Source organism: Macrotis lagotis, chromosome 1, assembly GCF_037893015.1.
Source record: "Macrotis lagotis isolate mMagLag1 chromosome 1, bilby.v1.9.chrom.fasta, whole genome shotgun sequence".
NCBI lineage: Eukaryota > Metazoa > Chordata > Mammalia > Peramelemorphia > Peramelidae > Macrotis > Macrotis lagotis.
In genome coordinates this window covers 722317786-722330580 of record NC_133658.1, presented here as the reverse complement: position 1 = coordinate 722330580, position 12795 = coordinate 722317786, and the positions used below count along the sequence as shown (strand labels likewise).

The following is a 12795-nucleotide window of genomic DNA, read 5'->3' as shown; positions in this document are numbered from 1 at the left end:
GAGTATTGCACTGATGTGAAAAATGGATTGTAACAGAATGGGGAGAATGTGATGAGAGATAAATCGTATCCTTCAAGAAGAAAAATAAAGTATAAGAGATAACAAAATTACATAAAAAGATAACAGGTATTTTGTGCTAAGTTAAAGGTAATAGTCTTTGGTCTTTCTTCAAACTCCACGATTCTTTCTGTGGATACAGATGGTATTCTACATCACAGACACCCCAAAATTGTGCCTGATTATTGCACTGATGTAATGAGCAAGTTCATCAAGGTTGATCATCACCCCCCATGTTGCTGTCAGGGTGTACAATGTTTTCTGGTTTTGCTCATCTCACTCAGCATCAGTTCATACAAATCCTCCCATGCTTCCCTCAATTCCCAACCCTCCTGGTTTCTAATAGGTTTCTAATGGCATACATTTAACCAGTTTGTTAGGACATTCACTCAATTTCCAATTCTTTGCCACCACAAACAGGGCTGCTATGAATATTTTTGTACAAGTGATGTTTTTACCCTTTTTCATCATCTCTTCAGGGTATAGATCCAGTAGTGGTATTGCTGGATCAAAGGGTATGCACATTTTTTGTTGCCCTTTGGGTGCAATTCCAAACTGCTCCAGAAAGTTTGGATGAGTTCAGAGCTTCACCAACCATGTACCTAATTAATTTATAATACTACATTTAATGTCTAAATTCTGCACTCATTTCACCCTTATCTTGGTATAAGGTGTGAGATGTTGGTTATGGAAAATTTTCTAATTTAATCTATCTAAATACTTTGTTTCGGGAGACTGATCCTCAGATAATTCGTACATTTTGAAGTTATTTGATATAGATTTATATTATAATCTCTTGGTAATCTCATCAGTTTCCAGGGATTCAAATTATTCAGTCTGTGCAGATGATTCTCAGTCAAATTTATTCAACCCTAACTTCTCTCCTGACCACCATTTCTGTGTGATCAACTGATTTTTGTCCCAGATCCAGAGCTATCCATAAATATCTTAAATTCACTATCTCCAAAATAGAGCTTTTCTTTTCTTTCAGGTCTTTCCTTCTTCCACATTATAACTTGTGAATGGCATCAGCATCTTATTAATCATTCAGTATGACAATATCATTATCTTCCTTGATTCTTCAGTCTCACCTCATATATTTAATAATGTTTGTCCTTCATTTTCAAAGAAGACCACAGCATCAGGAAGGTGATGCCATGACAAGCACATGAATTGGATTTGAGTGAGAGGGTGTTGTAGTAAGTCACCATCCTCACTTTCTCCTCCAGAGTCATCTGGATCCAGTGGCCAGATATGAATCAAGATAACTGGAGATGACCCTGGATATGGGGCACTCAAGGCCAAGTGACTTGCCTGTAGTCACACAACTAGCAAGTTGCAAGTGTGGTGGGCTGGATTTGAACTCCTGTCCTCCTGAATCCAAGACCAGTGCTCTATCCATTGTGCCACCTAGGTGCCTTTCCTTACATATCTAAGCTTGCCATGTCCTGACCTTTTTACCTTTGAAACATCTTTTTTCTTCTCCAAACACAATTTATATCCTAAACTTCCAATATTTCACACTTGACTATTTTAGTAGCCTTCTGGCTAGTCTCCTTGCCTCAAATCTCTCTTATACTTCCAGTCCATCTTTCACTAAGCTACCAAAGTGATCTTCATATAGTACAGGATTGATCATATCAGATCCCCTTCCTGCCAACACATACACACACTCAGTATACTCCAATGACTTCTTATTAACTCCAGGATCAATTATAAAATCTGTGTTTGTTTTTCAAAGTACTTCACAATTTAGCCCCTCTGCATTTTTAGTCTCCTTAACACACTTTGCCCCTTTCCACACACTCTGGATTTGAACTCAGGTCCTCCTGACTCCAGGGCCATTGCTCTATCCACTTTGCCACTTAGCTGCATCTACTTGTTTCTATTATAATACAACTCATCTGCCAACTCCTTGCCTTTTCATTGACTCTCTCCCATTCTCAAAATTCTCTTGCCTATTCATTCTGGCTTTCCTGATTTCTTTCAAGACTTAGATCAAATCCTATCTCAAGGACACCTTTCCTTATCAGTACTTATTCTGGCTTTACAACCCCCTGCCCTCTGAGATTATTATCCTTCATTCTCTAAGAACTCCATGACATTAGCAAGGTGATGCCTTGACAAGCACATGAATTAGATTTGAGTGCAGGGGTGCTGTGCTAAGTCACCAGCCTCACTTTCTCCTCCAGAGCCATCTGAGTCCAGTGGCCATTTATGAATCAGGATGACTGGAGATGACCCTGGATGCAAGGCAATCAGGGTTAAGTAACTTGTATTAAAGTATTAAAAGTATTAAAGTATTAAGTATTAAAAGGCACAAAAGGGGGCGGCTAGGTGGTGTAGTGGATAAAGCACCGGCCTTGGAGTCAGGAGTACCTGGGTTCAAATCCGGTCTCAGACACTTAATAATTACCTAGCTGTGTGGCCTTGGGCAAGCTACTTAACCCCGTTAGCCTTGCTAAAAAAGCCTTAAAAAAACCATAAAAGGCACAAAAGACATATTATAGTAGAGGAGAGTGTGAACACTGAGTCAATCTTTTATATAAATATATGTATATGAATATAAGAAATATACTCATATATATGTATACATACATATATTTCCCTAAGAGGGAATTGCATTCCCAGTTGGGTTTAGATATTTATCATACTTGAAAGTGAAGACTGAGGAGGCAGCAGTCAGAAGCTGGTGAGGAGATATAAGGGGAAAGGAGAGGGAAAAAATACAAACGGGAAAAAAATAGAATGGAGGGAAATATAGAATTAGTAAAACTATTTTACAGAGCTAGAAAAAATAATAAAAAATCATCTGGAGGAAAAATGTTCAAGAAAATCAAAGGATTTAATGAAAATGCAAATAAAAAATATATAGCACCAGATCTAAAACTATACTCTAAAGCAACAGTCATCAAAACTATCTGGTACTGGCTATGAAATAGAAAAGTGATTCAGTGGAATAAATTAGGTACAAAAGAAATAGTAGTAAATGATGATAGTAATAGACTATTTGAAAAACCCAAAGACTCTAGTTTCTATGATAAGAACTCACTGTTTAACAAAAAATGCTGAGAAAATGGAAAATTGTATGACAGAAAATAGTCCTAGACCAATGAGTACAGAATTTAGAACTGAAGGTATCATAAACCAATTAGAAAAAAAAAAAAAGCAATACTCCTCAGTCATATCTATGGAATGGGGAGAAGTTTATGACCAAAGAAAAGATAGAGAACACTATACATTGTAAAATGGATAATTTGGACTATATTAAAAAGGGTTTGTACAAACAGAACCAATGCAAGCAAGATTGGAAGCAATGCAAAAAGCTGTGAAACGTTTTTCTCAGCTAGTATTTCTGGAAAAGTACTCATTTCCAAAATATAAAAGAGAAATGAGTTAGATTTGTAAGACTATAAGAGATATTCCAATTGATAAATGGTCAAAGGTTATGAATGGTAGTTTTCAGATTAGAAATTAATGTTCTAAATCATTATTGATTAGAGAAAAGCAAATTAAAACAACTCTGAGGTGCCCACCTCATATTTAACAGATTGGCTAAAATGAAAAAAAAAGAAAAATAATCAATTTTGGAGAATATGTGGAAAAATCGGGATGCTAAGGCATTTTTAGTGCAGTTGTGAACTGATCCAGTCATTCTGGAGAGCAATTTGGAACTATGTCCAAAGGGCAATAAAATTGTGCATACCCTTTTATCTAGTAATACCACTAGTAGGTCTACATCCCAAAGAAATCACAAAAAAAGGATAAAAACAACCACATGTACAAAAATATAACAACTTTTTGAAGTGTCCAAGAATTGGAATTTGAGGGGAATGCCCATCAATTTAGAAATGACCAAATAAGTTATGGCATATGAATGTTATGGAGTACTATTGTTCTGTAAGAAATCATGAAGGGTACTTTAGAAAAACCTGGTGAGACTCACATGAACTGATACTGATGGAGTGAGCAGAACCAGCAGAATATAGGATCAAATAGGATGAATACAGATCCTCTCAAGCAATTAAGTGGTCAAGAACAATCTTGAGAGATCTTCTATGGAAAAATGTCATCCACATCTAGAGGAAAAAGCTATTGAATCTGGGGCAGAGCTAGGTGGTGCAGTAGATAGAGCACCAGCCCTGGAGTCATGAGTACCTGAGTTCAAATCCAGCCTCAGACACTTAATAATTACCTAGCTGTGTGACCTTGGGTATGTCACATAACCCTATTTCCTTACAAAAAAAAGAAAAGAACTATTGAATCTGAATGCAGAGTAAAACATACTATGGTCACTTTTTAAAATTTGTTTTCTCTTTCTTTCTCATGGTTTTTCCCTCCTTAGTTCTAATTCTTCATGGAAATGGAGGACAGAAAGGAGGGTGATAGAAAAATGGGAAACTCAAAAATTTGTAAAAAAGAAATGTTGAAAACTATTTTTGCATATAATTGGAAAAAAATAACTGATTTTTTTAAAAGTTCACATACTAATAGAGTAAGACAATATAAATTCCCAAATTCAACTTCAGGGCAGTTGGAAAACACTGGTTGTCTTTATTGGGAAGCAGCAAGGAAAGTGGTAGTCAATTTTCTTTACTGTTATTTTTATTGATGAAACCATTTCTATTTCTAGCTTTGAATCGTTTGATAATGCCAAGGACTTTGTTATTGAAAACATTCTTTTCCAAATCTACAGTAGTTGTGACCACTAAAGAAGCAACAGGAGGGGGAGTTGTTATGACCATCTCCATTACAGACATTTCCCAAAATGGTGATCCAGAAGACAGAGGGGAATCCAGATTAATGGTCTAAAGAAAACAGCTATTCCTGTGACTTAGATATATGGTACTGGCCTATTTCCTATGAGTTTCTAAGAATAGGTGGTGGTCAAGGTAAGAGTAGTGAGGATAGGGGTGGATAGAGCACCGGTCCTGGAGTCAGGAGTACCTGACTTGGGCAAGCCAGTAAACCCCATTGCTTTGCAAAAAAACCTTTTAAAAAAAATGTAGTGAGGATAATTTGACCTGCCTGTATTAGCTAAACAAGAAAACTTAATTATCAAGTAAAATTCCAAATTGGAAAGCATCTTTATCCCAATACTTTTTAAGCAATAAGTTGAAAATCATATTTAAATGGATATTCTACTGCTTATATGGTGCCCTAGTGGTTAAAAGAATAAATAAATCTTCAAATGTGCCTAACTCCTTGGCTTGTAATATTCTCAGTGCTCTAATAGCTTAACAAAAAATCAAACTAATGTTAAAAGAAATGAGAAACCATGAAATGGGAAATGGGAAATCCATGAAATGGGAATCCATGAAAACTTACAGCATCACATAATATAAAAATAACTCTTTCAAGAATTTTGCTGTCAACTTTCTCCTAGGTTTTACATATGTGATTCACAAATGATTTTGGCTTTTATGAACAGATTAACATATTGCATGACTCCCCAAACTTAAGCATAAGCTATTATGAGAATAGTTAGGATAACATCCAGTTTGAAATATTGTATCCATTTCAAATCAAATTATTAATTCAGAAAATATCAAACAAATAATTTCTGTCAAAACTGGTACAGTTAACTAAATTCTCCCCCCGGAAACCATATATTTGGGTTTGTTTTTTTTTTAATAGCTAGCAGATTGATAAAACTTCTCCATCCTAGTTAGCTTTATAGTTTCAAGCCCAGAAAAAAATCTAAAACTTGATTAATTTGAGCTTAAAGTTTACTTTTATATAATCTATATTTTAAAAGTTTATTAAGGAAGTTAATTGTGTCAATTTACTAGATAGATTTGAAGGACATTAAAACAGCTATTTGGCACAAAGGTTTGGAATTAAGAGTTCAAATCCAGTTGTTTCCCTTAATGATAGAAAAATAATAGCGTTTGTTTCTCATGTCTTATAAAAATGTTTGGATCTTTGCAGTTACTTCTTGTTTGTGTCTCTGATTTCTTTGAAGATTCTAGTGAGACAAAATATTGTAGGTGATCAGAGTTTACTTTTTACAACAGAGTCTATCATGTATACACAATGTGGTAAGCTCTCAGAGGCCCAGGAAAGATGTCTGTTAAAGTTAAAGATTCTATGACAGTGATTTTTGTTAACTGGTGTCTAACTCATTCTGACAATCTGACCCATTTGGTTTGAATGTTATTTCCAATATTTAACAATGTCAAAAATTTTATTTTTAGAAAGCTGCTATGACACTAAAAATTATATGATTATTTTACAACACCATAGTTAGAAATTATCCTCTCTACCTTGAGACTTAATTCCCGCAACAATTAAGGTAATATTCCAATAACTAGCAATTAAGATTTACAACACCCTTTCCTTACAACACTCCTTGAAATAAGTAGGAAAGCTATTATTCCCCCCATTTTCCCCATTCCCCATTTAAAGATGAAGAAATTAAATAACAGAAGCATTTAAGAAGTCTAGTGTAGTGGAAGGAGCAGAAAATTTGGAATTTGAATTCTGATATTCCAGTTCTGACTCTGTCATTTACCATCTTTATGACCTTTAGTAAGTCACTTAATCTTTCTCAGACTCCTTTTCCTCATTTACAAAGTTAGAGGCTTAGAATAGATCAGGACTTTGACTTCAGGATCCCTTTTATTCTTAAAAAATATTGAAGACCCCAAAGTACTTTTGTTTAGGATTATATATGTCATTTACCATGTTAAATATTTAAATATTTATGTTAGAAATTAAAATGTTTCAGTATTATTATGACAGCAGTCTTGCCTCTACAGACTCTAAAAGGGTCTTGAATTTTTAAGAATCTTAAATTTTTAAGTAAATAATAATTTTAATCTTTGGTAAAATATAATCAATGATCAGCAGCAAAGGAAATAGACATCTGAATTTCACTTGATCACTTAATATATGTGGTTGAATAAAACAGAATTTTCTGAAATATATGTCTTTTCAGTACGTATGTTGATAAATGTTCTTATACTAAGGTTATATCAGAAAATCAATATTTAAAGAAATTGAAACAGTATAGGTTTGTATTGATCTATGTGGCTAAATCAAAATGAGAGGTTTTGTAACAGCTTTCTTAGACAGACTGCTCCCCAGTAATGGCAAACTATCCATTTTAGCTTTCCACTGATAAATCAGCTTGAAAATTGGATGTCAAAATTTTTTTCACTGAAGGAGTGATTTTTTCTGTGCCCTTTAACCTTTCCTGATATATTAGATTGGTTTATAAGACTAAGCTCTATCTTAGTAAAAGTAGTTGTCAAACCTGACATTTACACATTTTCAAACATTTTCTTCTGCATGCAAAGCAAATATGTATGCATAGAGATACTGAAGATATTAAGTAAATTTTATTTTATTTTGTTTTATTTTATTATAATCTTGGAAAATGTTATCTTACTTGTTCCTAAACATAAATTTCTGCTCTCTGCTCTCTCTGCTCTTGGAAGTTTGGTAAAGGTCAGGGTCTCAACTTACAAATTAAGAAATCTTCAAGGAAATATTTTAACTTGCTTTGAATAATTAAGGAAATTGATTTCTTGCCTCATGGGTTGATATTTTTCTTTCAAGTATTATTTTTTGCTTTTTTGAAAAATTTTTATGGTTAATTGATGACAATTATTTTGTCTAGTTGAGTAATTAAAATGTTTATTTAATATAATCTTTAGAACAGTGTTTAGCATTTAATACCTTCTTACTTTCCAAGAAATAATAATAAAATACTAGAAAAAAGAATTAACAATTATGAGCAAAAATGTATTGCTTTAATTTGGATTTAATGTAGTAGACCTTACTGATAGCTGACAGTGCCATAGCTTCATGCTTGAACAGCAGATCTTAAGTTAGCTCAAACAAGTATTGATTGTGAAGTTTTCTATTGTATAATTGCTTTTTGCTGGAGAAAAAAAAATGCCATGTGTATTGATCTAGATGGAAGCATTTGAGCAGCAGCTTCCCTTGGCTAACAGTGAGTGTCATCTTTCAGCCATGATAAATGGTAACATTCTGGCTCAGCATAATTACTTTGTGGTAAAATGAACCTCCTGTACCCTTCTCCTTCTTCCATCAAGGAGATACTGTAATCATCTTTATCTGAAAGCCATGATTTACTGAACTAATCATCTTCTTAATAGAGGAGTCTTTTTTTTCAGAGTATGCCCAGTTTCTGCTAACTGAAACAGAATTGTATTATGAAAAGAGAGAAGGACATTTTTAAATTTGTAATGGACAAATATATTATCTTTTAGAACCTATCAGTTGTCTTTAACCTACCCATCAAGGTTTTGAACTGTATTTTCTGTTTAAATAGGAAAAAACATAGATAGATGTCTAAACTTTGTACCTTTATGTTGACAACGAATTTCTGAGGTACATTGTAGATCATTTTTTTATTTTATCTAGGCCTTTGCAATTTTGAATTCTATGGCCATACAAGAATAATTTACTTCATATTAGGGGGGAAATCTTATCAAAGCATAAATATAACATGTTTGGTTTAGATTTTTAAATTTTGAAAATCTCACTTAGGTTTCTCAGATATTTTTCAATATCTGTTTTTCCCAGGAAGTAACATATAGGATGTCATGAATGTGAAAATCATACGTTTGTTACTAGCCCCCCAAAAACAAGATGATTTGTTTTGTTTGTCAGACTTTTAATAGGGGTGTTCAATATGTTATCAATTTTTCATTAAGATTTTGTAGCACATTGTTGAAAATGGATTTGTTGTTACTTGCCAGTACTGTAATATGGCCCCTGGGTAATGACTTTTTGTTAAGTAATGTTATATAAAAAAATATCTGGCAATAGTTTTAGATCATTTTAAGACAGCTGTGAAGAGTTTGGATAAAGGTCATTTTCAATGATTGTGTTTAGTTAAATAAATGTAAAAGATTTCACAAAGGGAATCTTGCTTTCCACTCTGCTGTCATAAATTTCCTCTTAGCACATCTGGGAATAACAAGCCAAATGTAGTTGTTTCTGCCTTGAAGGCAGTATATTTTATATTTTCCTCACTTTATTTATTTCCTTCACATAATTCTGTTTATTCACATAACTGAAGTTCAAAGGTTTCATTTTGTCATAAATTAAGACCACCATTGTTTGACAGTTTGTCAGACCTGCTATGTGTATATGTATTTGTTCGAATAGTTGTAACTAGGAGGATTTTACTGGTATTTATTCATTAAATGTGTTAAATTTTCAGACATTTCAGCCTCCGGTATGACCCTGGTTCAGTATTTGCTCCCTTCTTGGCCACAGCTGGCCTCTTGCTGTTCACAGCTGAAAAGTGAAATCAATGCTTGGTCTAACAAAATGCAGATGAAAGCCATTCTGATCATATATAGTCATTTCCCGTAATTTTATCGAGCTTCAGTTACTTAAAGAATCTCTGGAAATCATTGTTTCTTCAAGTGAATATAATATCAAGTTTTGTGTTGAGGTGTACTGTTTTTTTTTTTAGAAAAATAACATTTCCTTAGAACTCTTCAAAATAAAGTAAGATTTTCTAAAATAGTTGTTGCTTTACCCCTTTTTCAAGGGTAACACTGCTTATACACTTTAAAAAATTGTCCATTTAATTTATTTGATTTTTAGCAATTTTGACATTTTGCAGAGCTAGAACCTTGTCTTTTAAATATTGCACAAGATTCAGAATTTTAAAACAATAAAGTGCCTCAATGTGAATTATCACTGAATTAACCCATTTAAAAACACTTATTTGAATAACACTAGATGGAAAACTGTATGGTAGAGGTATTGTGATAAAATATAATATAGCCAACTACTTCAGAATTTACAGATCTACAATGCGATTAATTGAAAAGAGCTTTTCTCCTAATTTTGAAAAGTTCCTGCTTTGATTTATAGTAATTTTCAGGCAATTAGTCCATTGTTATAGAATTCTTATAATGGAACCATTTTAAAGGAATATAATGATAGTTTATTGAATTTTGCAAAGGGAAGGAGTCCAAATGAAGCCATGCTTTTTACAAAAGGTTCAACTGCTAGCTCAGTGTACTATTCTTGTAACTCAGTTCTTTTTCTTCAGTAATTTTTGTTGCTAAGGATTCAAATTGTTTCATTAAAGTCTGTTTTCTGAAAACATTTCACCAATTTATATATGTTCAGCATATGTGTGAGTAAGGTGCTCTTGGGAAGGAATTGGCATTGGTTTCAGGATTTTTAGGTCTACAACCTTTTCGCCCCCAAAAAAATTTGTTTTATTTTTTTAAAGCAATATTTTACTTTGTAATGCTACTACTACTTCTACTGATGACTATATTGTGATAATAATAAATCACATATATTATATTTTAATATGTACAAATCACTTTCCTCAAAACAACATTGTGTATTGTGATTTCTAATTTACAGATGAAGAACCATAGCTTCAGACAGATTATTGAGTTATCCATGGTTGCACAGCTAACCACATATAAGAGCTGAGATTCCTATTTTGGTTTCCAACTCTTTCTCTTTGTAGCACAGTATACTGCCTCTGAAATTATTTATACTGTGAACCTCTTTTATAACCACCAATTCATATGCAGCAGTAATTACTCTGCTAGTATTGATAAATTCACATACTTGGTAAAATACTGAGAAGTATGACTGTCCATTTCCCATATTTTAAAAATATTAATATTGATTCATATGCATAGGTACTGCAGGAATTTAATCCTGAGACTAAAATGCATTTAGTAATTCGATCAATCAGCAAACTTATAAAACATTAAGTATTTACTATATGCAGATCTTTGGACCAGGCTCTAAGGATAACACAAATGAAAATAGAACTGAGTCTGTCGCTTCTGGGATCTTTCAACTTGATAGGGGAAAGCATAACATATACACAAAAAAAAAAATATAAATTAGAATGAGATCATAGTACTATAAAATAAATATGGTATAATAATTCAGAGACACAAAGAGGTCCCCAGGTAGGATAGGAGAGAATAGGTTTTAAGAAGAGGTAGAATTAATTTAGCATCTGAAGAGAAGAGAGAGGAAGTGGTAGAACTTTGAGATATAAATAATAGTAAGTTGAAAAAGTTACTTATGTACATCTTATTAGATTTCTATGTAGAAATTCTATATTGCATATTTAAAGAACCTGTGTTACTGGGTTCCCTATCTTCAAGTTATATTTAAAATATTAAAAGACAAAAGTATTTTTGAGTCCTTTAAAAGTTGTACAAAGAACCTAGATTAAAAAATTGATGTTAAAAAAAAACTACAAGCAACATCCAATATGAACTTAATTAGAGAAAGGGAAAATTGGTTAAAAAGAACATAGCCATAGAGAAATTATAGGATAGAAAAGAGATAAGTCTTTCATTATTGGAGAAAGAATCATCAATTAAATTAATCCAAATAAAATGGCTGGACCTGATCAGGAAAACTCTTCCTGAGTTCAAATGTGACCTCAGACATTCACTGACTGTAAGAACCCTAAGCAAGCAAACTATTTGCCTCAGTTTCCTCAAGTGTTAAATGAGCTGGAGAAAAAATGGCAAATAACTCCAATATCTTTATCCAGAAAACCCCAGTTGGGATCATTAATGGGGTCACAACTGAAAATGGCTGAACAACAGCAGACGTTTATTAAGCACATACTGAACTGTATAAGCATTGATACAAAAGGAGGCAAGACAACCTGAAGGAGTTGATAAGTTAATGGAGAGAAAACATACAAGCAAATCTATTCAAAGCAAACTATATACAGGCTAACTAGGAAATAATTAACAGAGGGAAGGCATTGAAGTTAAGGTTTCCAGTAAAAGATGAGATGTTAGTTGAGACTTAAAGGAAGCCAGTAAGGTAAGAATAGAGGAAGGAAAGCATTCCAGGTATGGGAGATAGCCAGAGAGAATGTGGCATATTCAGGAAAGAGCCAGAAATTGATTAGTGTCCCTGAATTGAAAAATAAGGTGTAAAAAAATTGGAACAGTAGGATGGGCTCAGTATTGAGGGCTTTGAAAACCAAAGAGATTTTTGTATTTGATTCTGAGGCAAAAGGAAGTCATAGGAATGAGGTGAGGTTGAGGGTCCTCATGTATATAACAGTGTTTTTAATGACTTGAATAAAGGCAAAGATGGCACACTTATCGTGACCCCACACTGGGAGTGGTGGTTAAAACATTAGATTCAAAAAGACTTTAACAGAATAAAATACTGGACAAAATCTAGTAAGGTGAAATTCAATATACTTGAGTCCTAAAAATCAACTATGTAAATAATATTTTGAAGAAGTGTAAGTAAATAATTACTTTATCTGGAAATGGTTTATTATTGCAGGCTCAACAGATACATATATGTATATATGCATATATGTATATATATTATATATATATATATATCTTAAGAGAGCAATATAGCAGACTGGAAAGTTAATATGATCTTGACTGTTGCATTTTGAAAGGTATAATATACAGAACTAGGGATTTTATTGTAGTTTTGTACCCTGCCCTGATAAGGTAGAGTGTGGAATGTTGTGTTTAGTTCTTGATGCTACATTTTAAGAAAGATATTGGTGCTGGAGAGGCATCTAAGAGAGGGTAGTCAGGAAAATGATGGACTTTGAAATTATGCCATAAGAAGATTTGTTGAAAGGATTCTAGATGTTTAGACTTTAGAAGATATAATTTTGGAGTATGTAACAATTAAAGAATATGAAGCTATGTTATTTAAAAGGAATATTTAGACATGTTCTCTTTATCCCCAGAAGCAGAATCAGGAACA

The 12795-nt window shown here is 33.0% G+C and overlaps 1 protein-coding gene across 7 annotated transcripts in view; it reads left to right on the top strand.

Moving 5' to 3' along the window:
- Positions 1-12795, top strand: part of NBEA (neurobeachin) — a 796125-nt gene that overhangs the window by 453680 nt on the left and 329650 nt on the right. The window lies entirely within an intron of this gene.